This window comes from Zootoca vivipara, chromosome 5, assembly GCF_965207765.1.
Source record: "Zootoca vivipara chromosome 5, rZooViv2.hap1.1, whole genome shotgun sequence".
Lineage (NCBI taxonomy): Eukaryota > Metazoa > Chordata > Lepidosauria > Squamata > Lacertidae > Zootoca > Zootoca vivipara.
The window spans coordinates 88772327-88786735 of NC_142588.1; the positions used below are offsets into that span (position 1 = coordinate 88772327).

The window sequence follows — 14409 nt, forward strand, 5'->3', positions numbered from 1 at the left end:
GCTCCGTCCTGGGATGTCAGGGGACAACAGAAATAGTGACCCAAGGGAGGCTGCAAGAGTGTCATTGAGTATTGCCCCCCCCCCCTGCCCCAATATTCGCCTCTTCCCAAAAGAGGGGAGGAAGCTTTGCCCCCCTGTTTCCCAGAGGAACATCTTTTCCTGAACATCCAGCCCAGCAATAAAAATTATGGCCTTGGCCCTTGCTTATCTGGAGACGGTTCCCAAAGCAAACAATGTCTTCACACAACACATAATTAACTTGTGAAATTTGCTGTTGCGAGATGAAGTGATGGGCCCGGGCTGCTGGGTTTCCCACCCACCTGCGATGGTTTGATAATTGCAATATGGCGTGTGATTTAGCATGGAAGGGCAGTGACTCACCATGACATCGGGAGTGCCGTGGGGGAGGTTCGGAGAGAAATTTTGAATGGTTTCCAGCCTGACAGCATTGCTCCAACCCCAAACGTCTTCTCCATACACCGCTTGTGAGATTAACGTTCCTAAAAAGAATCTTAAAGGCAGAGGAGGGTAAGTCCAGCATTTCCAGCAAGCAACCCATACCACAGCTGTCAAGTTTTCCCTTTTCTCGTGAGGAATCCTATTCGGAATAAGGGAATTTCCCTTAAAAAAAAGGGGGAGAAGTTGACAGCTATGAACCCATACAGAGAATGATCTGTGTTTCTTTATTTTGCGGACTCTTAAAAAACAACCTTTTAGAACCGTAGATATAAGAAGAGTCTTGTAAAAGAAATATAAATTAATATTTCAGCTAGGCACAATGCATCCAAAGGGTTTGAATACTGAGTTTGATTTGGGATGTTATGTATGAGTTTAATATGTATGTATATTAGTGGTAACATAAAAGTGATGCTCTACCTTTAACCATCTGACGATTGATTCTATACACCTGCACTGTATTTAACTGCTTGATATGAGTTTGAACACTAGCTGTGCCTGTGAATATCTCCTTTATCCTGAGTAAACTGCTTTGTATGATTGGGTAAGATATAGTATGAGATAGATGTTTTATAATTTCTTTGGCTTACCACACATTGTAATTGGAGTGTTATTTGTACCATGCAGCTCTTTGGACTGATGAAGCGTGTAGCAGAACCTGTAATATATCCGGAAAACAGGTCTTATTTTTGCCCACCTGCGTTATTCCCATCAGGGTGGTGGCTTTGATTCGCCTTCCTGTGATTGATCCATGTACACGGCTTTGTGTTTCCAACTCAGGACCCTTTGAAGAACATTCCATCCAGTTCATCTTTGATAAGCGGCTTTGAACATTTTTCATATTCTCCTTTGAGCTACCCTCACCGTTGTGGCGGCAAGGGGTTGCCGTTCCGTGTTTGGACTCACGCTATACTTGTTGAACGGTTCATTAATCTAGTCTATATAATGTTTACTGTGCATTTCTTTAGATACAGTTGTACTTTTATCCATTCCATGTTCACAGAATTTCCAGGTCTTGACTTGCACATGGCACCTTAGTACAGTGGTACCTCTACGTACGAATTTAATGCAAAAAATTGTAAGTCAAATCCCGTAGAAATGCATTGGGAGAAAAAATTTGTAAGTCGAAGCAACCCTATCTAAAAATTTGTAAGTAGAAAAAATCCTATCTAAACCGCATCCAAGATGGCGGACGGAGCTCCGTTCGTAAGTAGAAACACTCGTAAGTAGAGTTATTCATAATTAGAGGTACCACTGTATGTTTCTTGTTTGAATGGTTACTAGCCTATCTCTATTCTAGCTACTATTCCAGTACAGTGGTACCTCGACTTACGAACGACTCGACAACCGAATTTTTCGACTTACGAATGGGGCTAATGGCTGTGCGCTTACGAATGTCTCGACATCCGAAAGGATGCGGCGGTTTAAGTTAGGGATTTTTCGGCTTATGAATTTTTAGATAGGGTAGCTTCGACTTACGATTTTTTCCGTTTCCAATGCATTCCTATGGGAAATCTTGTTCCCAATGGCGTTTTTCGACTTATGAATTTTTCGACCTACGAAGGTGCCTTCGGAATGGATTAAATTCGTAAGTTGAGGCACCACTGTAAATTTGGTTTTATATTGACTAGCCGGTTGTGATGTTGTTGTTTTGTTTTGTTGTACTATTAAAATTTACTTCTTCATATTTCTGTGGTAATTTGCGATTTTTGTGGGATTTTTAAAAAAAATAACAGTTCTCAAGAAAACTCATCGGCATTTTGAGTTCACATTTCTCAAAACTAATAGCAGCCATCGAGAGCCCCTTCTTCTTCCATGAATTGTCTAGTCTTATTTTAAAGCCCTTGCCGACAAAGGTCCGTATACTTAAAGCTATGGTTTTCCCAGTAGTGATGTATGGAAGTGAGAGCTGGACCATAAAGAAGGCTGATCGCCGAAGAATTGATGCTTTTGAATTATGGTACTGGAGGAGACTCTTGAGAGTCCTATGGACTGCAAGAAGATCAAACCTATCCATTCTTAAGGAAATCAGCCCTAAGTGCTCACTGGAAGGACAGATCCTGAAGCTGAGGCTCCAATACTTTGGCCACCTCATGAGAAGAGAAGACTCCCTGGAAAAGACCCTGATGTTGGGAAAGATGGAGGGCACTAGGAGAAGGGGACGACAGAGGACGAGATGGTTGGACAGTGTTCTTGAAGCTACCAACATGAGTTTGACCAAACTGCGGGAGGCAGTGCAAGACAGGAGTGTCTCACAAATCTTTGCCAGGGAGACAATAACTAGTCCGTTCTTGCTGGCAATGCGGACCCGCCATTTTATGAAACCAGTAAAATCCCGGCACCGATCCTTGAGAGGAAACTGGCCACCCTCTCGTAGATGAGGAATGCCAATTTCCTGCTTGGCAGGGGGTTGGACTGGATGGCCCTTGTGGTCTCTTCCAACTCTATGATTCTATGATTCTAAGTCTCTGAGGCTTACGCCCGTTCTCGAACCACTCCATCATGGCTCCCACACAGAGCAATTAATGCTATCGCAAGATCAGCGGGGCAGTGGCCCCCCCAGTACTTTCACACCATAAATACGAAAATAATTAAACATTAGAAAACACTTATCGACTGTATCATGCTCTGTGTCTCCGCAAAAAAAAAAAAAAAAAAGAATGACGGCAGAAAGGGGCTGTGAAAACATTAGCTGACGAATCGTGAGCTGATTTCTCTGTGCTTAACAGCATGGAGAAATTTTTGCTCCGTGAGTAAACTTTATTTTCCGCTGCCAAGAGCTACAAAAGGCTCCATTACCAGCTCTGCATGAGGAGTTCGGAACGGAGCAGCTTCTGAGGCAATTTAGGCTCACGTGTCACTTTGGTAATAAAGCAGGAGGGAGCAGGCCTCATTCCAAGGAACCCGGAGGGTTTTGGTGTCTGGTACCTCAGCAGGTCTAGGGACCATTTCTGAGGTAATGCACCTTTGCTTCTCTTTCCACACTGCTCTTCTCTGAAAGGATGCAGGCATTTTATGCACCAAAGTTTAGGGACTGGCATCCCTCGGGCACGGAGTCGTGGGCTTTGTGATCAGCTTTCCAGATGTCAGGAGTTTGGGTCTGGAGACGACAGCCTTCTTTCTCAAAGTTGAGGAACAATTGGCACTTTGTGACGGACCTTCATTAAGGGGCACTGTGTGGTACGAAACCAGCGGGAGGAATTCCATTTTTTATTCTGTTTCCTTGGCCTCACGCCGTGGATTTGCTGGTCACTTCAACTTCTGCTCAGTTTCATTCGTGCTTCCTTCCCTTAATAGCTCATCACAGTGGTGGGCAAGCCTGCAGGCCCCGCGATGCTGTTGGCCGCTGTAATGTTCTCTGTTGAATGATGAGCCCGCTGGAGAAGTTGAACAAGAAATACTTTTTATTAAAGGGCTTTGAACAGCAGGCCTTCTGTCCTTCAGCTGCTTTCTCACTCTGGCTTCTAGCTCTGCTTCTTGCTTGGACCTGGCCTCCTAAACTAGATACGGGAGGTGCCATAAAAGGCACAATCACCAGCCCCAGCCGGCATGGCCAATGGTCAGGGATGATGGGATTTGTAGTCCAGCAGCATCTGGAGGGTCACAGATTTCACACCCCAGCTTTAATTTATGCCCTGAATTCCTTGCCCCCTTTGCACATAGAATAGAGTCATACAGTTGGAAGCAACCCGGGGATCATCTGGTTCCCCAAACTTGGGTCTCCAGTTGTTTTTGGACTACAGTTCCCATCATCCCTGACCACTGGTCCTGCTAGCTAGGGATGATGGGAGTTGTAGTGCAGCAACAGCTGGAGACCCAAGTTTGGGAAATCCTGATCTAGTCCAACCCTCAGAAATGCAAGAAATACGCAACTGTCCCTTATGCAGCCATTTCCCAGGGTGTGACCGCTCAGCTTCTAGGTATAATGCCACTTTAACTGTACAGTACAAATGGGTCCTGGAATAGGACTTCAGAAGAGGACTGACTAGTGCAGAACAAAGTGGAACTATTGCGTCCCAATAACTTGGAAACAACAGCCCTGTTACAGCAAAGTAAAACTTGTACTGTCCTTTTTATTTGCAGCCACATAACAAACTCTGGTTCACGTTCAGTTTGTGACAAGAGTGCAATCCTGAGATCTGTTTTACAGGAACTGTTGCTAAGCCAGATGTTTCCCATCCTATATCTGTGCATTTCATCCCCCCCCCACCTAAATGCAAAACTTTACATTTGTTTCTGTTGAATTTGATTTTATCAGTTTCCACCCAGTTTCCTGTTCTACGTACCGGTAGGTTGTTTTGCATTTAATTATGCTCTTCTTAGGTGTTTGCGATCCATCGCAGTTTTGTGCCATTTGCAAATTTGATAAAGGTTCCCTTCAGCGACGTAGCTAGCCACTTGGACACCCGGAGCGGCAACCCGCTCTGTATGACGCTGCACATGCGGCGTATGGAGCGGGTTGCCGGCAGCGGCGCTTGAGCGCTGGCGGCGGCAAACTGCAAGCAAGCTGCGGAGCGCCGTGATCGTCTGCTCGCAGCTGCTCGGCGCACACTTTGCTTGTTCCTGGGTGAGGGAAGGGCCAGGGAGGGGCATCAGCGGTGGCCGCTGATGCCCCTCCTCCCTGGCCCGCCCCTCGCCTCTGCCTGAGCAGGAAGAAGCAAAGTGCGCGCCGGCCGAGCAAGTGAGCGAGCGGCCAGCCACCGAGCGAGGCTTTTTACTGGGCGGCGACTCGCTGCTCGCTCACAGGGAGGGTGCACCAAGTGTCACCCCCCCTTCAGGGTGGCACCCAGGGCGGACGGCCCCAACACACCCCTTTGCTATGTCTCTGGTTCCCGCCATCCCTTTACCCAAGTCTTGATGAATTTTTTGGAAGAGTAAATAAGCCCCACAACAGGCCAATTGGAAGTTTGACAAGGAGCCAACAGTGAGCGTTTGTGTCCAGTTTTGCACCAGCTGTGAATCCCGCTGTCAGAACTATTTTCTAGCTAGCCTGTAAGGAATGAACTCCAACTCCCCTCTCTCCTTCTCCCCGCCATTGCCCTCCACCAAACACAGCGGCTGCGAAAGTACCAGGCCAAATTTTATTTCATTAAAGTGTCAGCCGTGATTTCATGGGCTTTATTTTAATCAGTGGGTCAAACAACAAGGTCAGGGGTAAGGAGAGCCCAAATTGCCCTCTTTGGGGTTTGCAAAACTTGGCCTCTTGCGCAGCGTGGTGGAAATACGAACAGACAATGTTCCATTTTCTCACATACTTCCCAGGTGGAGAAAAATACGCCCTGGCCATCTTCAGTGGCCAATAAATTCTGCCGCAAATCTCTTCGATTTACCAGAGTTATTTGTGCATGACGCTCTGCAAGTTACTATTCCCCAACCCACAGTGCAGCCTTGGAAGCAGGGGGAAAGTTCAGGTTGCTAAGCGATACTCGCCTGCGAGTGACCTCATCGCCTTGCTCGGGGCTGGCTGGGTTGATGACACCGGAGAGAAAGTGTGGTCAGCTTTTTACCCAGAATCCTTCAGAGGTTGTCCGAGATAACATGATGCAGCTTCTGAGAGGCATCTCTTTACCTGGTGCATATATTTTTAGGACCTATCTTTTTGTGATTGCAAGTTGTTTTCAAGTTGTTTCTAATATTGTGCCTGCCCTGGAAACTTAGCATGAAGGGTGAGTAATTCATCATCATCATCACCATCATCATGATAGCCATCTTCAAATATCTCAAGGGCTGTCACATATGGAAGATAGAGCAAGCTTGTTTTCTCCTGCTCTGGAGGGTAGGACTCGAACCAGTGGCTTCAAGTTACAAGGAAGGAGATTCCGACTAAACTTCAGAAGGAACTTTCTGGCAGTAAGAGCTATTTGATTGTGGAACGGTCTCCCTCAGGAGGTTGTGGACTCTCCTTCATTGTTTTAAATAATAATAATAATAATAATAATAATAATACCGTAATAATAATAATAATAATAATAATAATAATTTATTATTTATACCCCGCCCATCTGGCTGGGCTTCCCCTGCCACTCTGGGTGGCTTCCAACAAACATTAAAATACGTCAAATATCACAGATTAAAAACTTCCCTAAACAGGGCTGCCTTTAGGTATTTTCTAAATGTCAGGTAGTTGTTTATCTCTCTGACCTCTGATGGGAGGGCGTTCCACAGGGCAGGTGCCACTACTGAGAAGGCCCTCTGCCTGGTTCCCTGTAGCTTTGCTTCTCACAGTGAGGGAACTGCCAGAAGGCCCTCGGCGCTGGACCTCAGTGTCCGGGCAGAACGATGGGGGAGGAGATGCTCCTTCAGGTATACTGGACCGAGGCCGTTTAGGGCTTTAAAGGTCAGCACCAACACTTTGAATTGTGCTCGGAAACGTACTGCAAAGGTTGGATGGTCATTTGTCATGGATGCTTCAGTTGAGATTTCTGCATTGCAGGGGGTTGGACTAGATGACCCCCGTGGTCCCTTCAACTCCACAATTCTATGATTCTATGCCACAACAGCAATCGGTTTCTTCTTTCAAATCTGTCTGAGCTCTTCATTTTAAATCCATGCAGGCTTGCTGGAACCTTTGACCAAGGTGGGCTTCGGCTGAACCCAACATATGGATAGGAAAATGCAGGGTATTAATGGACAGAGATTGCTGTCGACTGGTCTAAAAAAAACAGCTGATGCTTAAGTGTGAAAGCAAACTCACTGCACTCATGGACAAGCTTAACTAGTTTATCCTGCAGTTGGAAATCTGAAATTCAGACCCCACAGCTCTTGTTAAATGTCCACAAATTTCACATAAAATTCCAATACATAATAATTTTTCTCTTTTGGCATTCAAAACAAAAGAGGTAACTTTTAAATCAGGCTGAGGTGGCTTGTATGTCAACTAGCAATGCAAACTATTGATAACCTCACAAAGACCCGATTTCATGCATTGCACCTGCCAAACCCATTTTCCAGAGATGAAATGGGAAGACAGTATATACATTGTCAAACAGGGAGCAATCTTTCACAAACCACCTGGGGAAAAAAAAACCCTCTTTCTCCAGCCAAGTTTATAAGACTGATACAAGTTTATCAAGTTATGCACGGCATGAAGAAAGTGGATAGAGATTTCCTCCACCACCACCGACTTCCTCTCTTGTAGCACTAGAACTTGTGGACTTCCATTGAAGCTGCATGCTTGAAGATACAGGACAGACAGATTTAAATACTTTCCCACACATTGGTTAAAACAATGGAATTTGCTCCCACAAGATGTACATGGCTTGGATGGCTTTAAAAGTGGGTGAGAACAGAATACTGAACTAGAGGGGCGACAGAGTAGGCTGGGGACTGGGGCGGGTGGACCTGTCCATTCCAGCTTCTCTCATTTTTAAAATCTGATATTTTTTATTTTATTCATGGAAATCCACCAGCATTTTGGTATACATCTCTCCCAGCATACAGATTATTTTATGCAACTTTGGCTAATAATAACATTTTCACAATCAGTCCCACCTAATGCAATGCATGTTTTTTTTATGCACAAAGGTGCTGAATATATGCAGCTATGTTGACATTTCTGGGTTGGAGAGCTTCGATGAGAAATTCATAGAGGTGTCAACGTAGGAGGATGGTTGCAGTTTTAGTTCATGCATTGTTTCAGGAAGTGCAAATTGGGTAGGTTTGTATCAAGAGGCTAACTGAACTGATTCCTGCCGTATGGGGTGTTAAGGGAGGGGTAGTGCCTCTGGTGGGGGACATGCCATGCTCCTTCTGAGGTAGTTTGTCCGCCTTTGGCTCCCCACCCTCCACTCAGCTCTCACCTGTGGCTCCTATTTACTGTCAGCATGTACCAGTGACCACACCCCGGGTAACGACTTCAACTGGCCGGCTAAACCAGGTGAGGGTAGCCAATGGGTCTCAAACTGTAAGGGGGAGAGAGTATAGAGAACTTCCCCCTCTCATCAGGAGTAGCTCCTCCCCAAGCAGTGATGGAAGCGCGGGCTCTGAAGAGGCTAGTCAGGAAGCGGAGAGAGAGTGCCAGGTCTCTGGCAGCATGGGAGAGCTCCGGCTCCACAGGTGGGAAGAGAGAGAGGCGGAAAGGGGAGAAAAGGGAAAGCACGGAGCGTAGACCTTTTCCCCCTGGTTCCGGAATTACGGAGGAGGAGAAAGAGGAGGAGATTCACTGTCCCAAGGCTATTATGTTGGAGGAAATCGCGCAAAGGGGCAGTGCCGGATTCTGGATCGGAATGAGCAGATATGTTTCCAACACCCCGTTACACTGTAAATAGAGTGCACCAATAAAGACTGTTAAAAGACAAGCATGTGGAAGGTCGTTACTCTGGAGTAGTCGCAACAACCCCTGACACAAACCCTCAGTGAGTTTGGGAATTCGCCTTCATGTGAGGACACTCTCCAGAGGATTGAGCGGGTGAGACTAACAGTGGGTCCAACGGTCAAGAAGGCAGTTTCTGCGTGTGTGGTAGAGGGAAGTGAGGGGCAGATGGGGCTCATCCACCTAGGAAGGTAGCTCACCTAGGAAAAGGAAAACTCTAAATCCTAAATCTCCACTGCCTTGTGGAATATCTTTGGGAGAATAAAACTCCAAGGAGTAAACCTTACTCAAATGTGGAGTGGAGTCCTTAAGGTGGTTGGATGGCGCCTTGTGTGCCTCCTTCCGGCAATTCCTGCAGCCAAGCTGGTGCTAAATGTCTAGCTCTGCTTTCCTTTGGACCCCATCAGCAAGGTCGTCTGGGCATCTCAGGACCTCCATACACACTGCCCAGGCTTGCACCCCAGGGAGGTCACTTGTGTGCTGCTAACACAGCAGTTTGACTTCACTCTTGGAGGCTGAAATATACTCGGAGTCGAGAGTGAATTTCATGCTCTTTATTCAGCTCGTAGTCATCAAGGAGAAGAATAATGCCCTTTTCCCAAGACCATCTGCTTATATACATTATTTACACAATGGGTTTTTCGTGATTGGCTACTTCAGGGCTACACCTGTGGGCCAATCAGTTTGTGGATTGACTTCTGCCAGCAGCCTGATTGGCTGCTCCTGCAGGCCAATCAGGTTGCGGATTCACTTCTGCCAGCCGCCTGATTGGCTGCTCCTGCAGGCCAATCAGGTTGCGGATTCACTTCCACCTGGAGTTGGATTGGGTGGCTCCTGCGGACCAATCAGACTGCTGATTCTGGATCCTATTGTTCTATGATTCAGCTCAGTACATAACAGAGGCATACTCCATTGTATCTCGAGACAGATGGATGCCAACTGTGGACACAGCAGGGCAGGTTTCTTTCCACCTTCCTGGACTGTCTTTAAGTCTGATTTATTATTCCACTCCCAGCCATACCTGCCAAGTTCGGGACCTAAAGATCCGGGATCGGCAGCGCGCGCATGACCGGAAGTTGCGTGACGCAACTTCTGGTGGCGCTTCGCCCTTCTATGGGCACCAGAAAATGGCGGCGCCAGTGCCGGAAGTCGCTTCCGCGCATGACCGGAAACATGTAAAAGTGACTTCCGGCGCCGGCGCCGCCATTTTCTGATGCCCATAGAAGGGCAAATCGCCACCGGAAGTCGCGTCACGCAACTTCCGGTCATGTGCGGAAGCGACTTCCGGCGCTGGCGCCGCCATTTTCTGGTGCCCATAGAAGGGCAAAGCGGCACCAGAAAAATGGCCGCCGGGCCGAAGCCGATTTAAGGGACAATACCGGGATTTTAATCTAAACGGGAGACCGCCGGGAAACGGTAAGAAAAAAGGGGTTTTCCTGGCGGATACGGGATACTTGGCAGCTATGCTCCCAGCTACTTAGATTTCAACAGACCCAACCCACAAAAATGTAAAGCCTCCTAAGGACTAGGAACTTGCATTTTAAAAGAAGGTGGAGAACACTGAGAGTCTCAGAGGTCTCCGTTGCATTCTGAACAACCAGACTGAACATTTGGATGATGTCATCAGGGGAGCATGGAGTGTGCAAAAAACCCTGGGTAGGATGTGGGAGGAGGTCCAGAACGAACCTTTTGCCAAGTTCTGCCCGTGAATTATTGAGCCTTGCTTTAGCAGAAGGCAACTCCATCCCAATTGCATCCTTTGTATATATCAAAACTGAATATCTAGTTAAACAAATGGGTTCCTTTGCTGTGACTAAACCAATCTGCATGTGTTCTTCCTCCCACCATTGATTTATTTAGAGGAAGCCCAGTCCTCCGAGGCTCTTTTTCTCCGTTAGCATGCCTGTGTGTATTATTTGCCCCCCTCCACTCAATTGATTAAAAGTCAGCACTCAGAGACTCTGTGAGCAAAAGCATCTCACAAGGGGAGCATTTGCATTTGAAAGGAAAGGGAGGCCAGGCTGTTCTTCTGGAGCAAGAGGCTCATTAACAATAGCAGAAATACTTTGAACCATAACCTCCCTTCATTACTTAAGCTCGGAGCATGGCCCCCTGCGCCCGACAGCGCGATCAGGTGGGTGTGGCGGCAGGCTGTGGCTGCAAATTGCCTGGTGCTCAAGCAGTTTCCTCTTTCCTGTTTGTAAACTTTGCACAAAGCCGTTTCCTGGGCTGAGAAATGGCCAGCCTTGCCCTTTGCCCTGGTATGAGTGGGAAGGCAATTTGTTTGTACTGGCCGTAACAAGAGACAGGTGAAAATGTCACCACAGGCGAAGAAGGGAAGAACATAAAAAGAGCCTGCTGGATTGCACCAATTACCTGTCTAGTCCAGCATCCTGTTCTCACAGTGGCCAACCAGATGCCTGAGGGAAACCAGCAAGCAGGATCCGGGCCCAAGAGCAGCTTACCCCTCCTGCAGTTTCCAGTGACTGGTCTTCAGAAGCATCTCCCTCCATCATGGCTAGTAGCTTTTGATAATCTTCTCCTCTGTGAATTCGTTAACAACAACAACAACAACAACAACAACAACAACAACAACTTATTACATTTGTATACCGCCCTTCATCAGAAGATCTCAGGGCCAGTGCTTTTCTTCAAAAATAAAAATGGCGCCAGAACTCACTATGAAGTTGTTACTTTAAGTCATCTGAACAGATGCTGGTTTAACAACAGTTGCATTCACTGCCTGCAAAGGTGCTAAAAGTTACGGCAAGCTGTCTCCCAAACTGGTTTGGGGGGTCACCCCTGGTTCTGGTGCACGTCAAATAAATGCACTCCCCACCTCCCTTGGTCTCTTAGATTCAGGTAGATGGCTAGGGCAGCTCGGAAGGGCCCTCGCGCGAATGCGCACATGTGCAATGATAGAGGCTTGGCTGGGAAGCTGAAAGCCTGCCACCGCTACATGGGAAATACAAATTGGCTCTGCTCTGTAGCTTGATCAATTGCATCAAGGAGTGGCCAGAAGCTAGGTGGAATCCTAGATCTAAAAATGTGTCGACTTGCACATCTTAGCTGCCAAGTACCCCGTTTTTCGCGAGAAACCCCTGGATTTTAATCCGTTTCCCGCTGTTCTCCCAAATGGAGAAAAATCCCGGAAATCCCCCGGATTTCCTACCTGCCAGGGAGCCTCCTTTTGGGGTGCTGCTCTGACCATTTGTGGGCACCGGAAATAGGGCAGAGCGGCACTGGAAGTCGCTTCTACGCATGCCTGGTGGCCATCTTGGTGGTGGCCGCATGGCAGCGGCCGTCACCAAGATGGCCGCCGCCGTGCGGCCACCACCAAGATGGCCACCGGGCATGCGTAGAAGCGACTTCCAGTGTCGCTCTGCCCTATTTCCGGTGCCCACACATGGTCAGAGCGGCCCCAGAAGTTGCTTCTACGCAACGTCCAGTGCCGTACCGCTGCTGTTCCTACATTTTTCAGCGGGAGACTTGGCAGGTATGTTGCACATGCTGGTCAGCTTCTGTTTCGACTTGGAATTGTCATTTTGGGCTTCTCAGAAGCATGTAAAAGCAAGAAGGTGGAGTGAATGTTGGCCTGCAATGGCGCCCACCTGAGAGGAGCCGAAACTGCACTCCTGCTGAAAGAAAGCACTGCTCAGGGCCGTTCACAGCATAAAATGCAGCATGAAACAGACCACTTAGGTTGATGGCTATTGCTATCTCTTGTGGGAGCAAAGTCCATCGTTTAACTAAGAGGATGGAGTTTGTGCACCATTAATAGCTGTGTAGCGGAAAGGATTTCAGCTTGTCCTCCAAGCTACATCTGCTGAAATCCCCTCTCTCCCCACAACTGTTAAACCTGCAGGAGCCCCGGTGCTGACCTGGCCATCTTAACCCTAATATTATATTCCAAAATTACAGTTCGGAAAGTATCTACGTGGACCACTTGAGTGTCATTGCCATTGACCCTTCATCTGATTTCTGCAACAGCCAGATCAAAAGTGGGGCTTTATGTGTGTTCACATGGTGTGTGTGTGTGTGTGTGTGTGTGTGTGTGTGCAGATGCATGCACGCACAGCTGTTCCCCTTCTGCACTGCTTATGAGCCACTTTGGAGTGTGTGTCCCTTCTCGTGTGGAGCCTGCTTTTGCAAACTTTTGCAGAGGGAAGCCGATGGGGGAGGGGGAATGCAGCCAAAGTCTTATTTCCATATCCCTTCCAGATGGCCAAGATGCCACAGGAACATGGAACTGGGCTCCTTCGCACAGCACATCTCCAGGTGAAACTCTCCACCCCGTGGACCAGGTTTGAAACAAGAACCAACTTTATTGCTTCTTGAATAAAACCAGAGTCACAGCTACAGCATGGACTAAGCCTGCGATGTTCAGGGATGCTCTGAAAGTTGGGATATGGATCCTTGAGATCACAAAATTGTAGAGCTGGAAGGGACTCATAGCCTCATGTCCTGCTTACAGGCTTCTCGCACGCATTTGGTGGGCCACTGTGATAATAGGATGCTGGACTAGATTATAGAAACAAAATAAAAAAAATTCCTTCCAGTAGCGCCTTAGAGACCAACTAAGTTTGTTATTGGTATGAGCTTTCGTGTGCATGCACACTTCTTCAGATACACTGAAACAGAAGTCACCAGATCCTTATATATAGTGAGAGGGTGGGGAGGGGTGTTACTCAGAAGGGTGTTGGGAATGGGTGATTGGCTGATAGGTGTGGTAAACCTGTTGACGACTGTTAACGACTGCAATTGGTCTTACAGGAAAAAGCAAGGGGTAAGATGGCTAAAAATAGCTTTATCATGTATAATGAGATAAGAATCCAATGTCTCTATTCAGACCAGGTCTCTCCATGGTTTTAAGTTTGGTAATAAGTTGCAATTCAGCAACTTCTCTTTCCAGTCTATTTCTGAAATTCTTTTGTAATGTGACCGCTACTTTGAGATCTTGTGTAGAATGTCATGGGGGATTGAACTGTATGTCCATTTATCCTTTGGTGTAGGGTTTGGCCTGTTTGTCCAATGTAGAGAGCTGAAGGGCACTTGAATTTGCTATAGCTCACAGTCACCCTCTGGTGCCAGAATTGTGTATTGCACTTTACAACACATTCAAAATGTTTTATTTGCAGCTGTATTGCTGAGTCAGTCCTAGGCTAGCTTCTGCACATACTTGCACATCCCTCTCTATCCTTCCTGGAAAGGTGAAATTCACACTTGTTGACAGGAATGTGGCCCTCAGGCTGAGCACAATTCAAAGTGTTGGAGCTGACCTTTAAAGCCCTAAACGGCCTCAGGACTGTATACCTGAAGGAGCGTCTCCACCCCATCATTCAGCCTGGACACTGAGGTCCAGCTCTGAGGGCCTTCTGGCGGTTCCCTCACTGTGAGAAGCAAAGTTACAGGGAACCAGGCAGAGGGCCTTCTTGGTAGTGGCGCCCTCCCTGTGGAACACCCTCCCATCAGATGTCAAGGGGATAAACAACTACACAACTTTTAGAAGACATCTGAAGGCAGCCCAGTTAAGGGAAGTTTTTAATGTTTGATGTTTTATCGTGCTTTTAATACTTTGTTGGGAGCTGTCCAGAGTGGCTGGGACAACCCAGTCAGATGGGTGGCATATAAATATATTATTA

General features: G+C 47.2%; 1 long non-coding RNA gene across 1 annotated transcript; it reads left to right on the plus strand.

Annotated features, from left to right (window-relative positions):
* The first annotated feature begins 399 nt into the window (after positions 1-399).
* Positions 400-2143, plus strand: LOC148685771 (uncharacterized). The gene is made up of 2 exons (XR_015950075.1): positions 400-528; positions 1084-2143. It is a non-coding gene; the product is annotated as an uncharacterized LOC148685771 (long non-coding RNA).
* The last annotated feature ends 12266 nt before the right edge of the window (positions 2144-14409 follow it).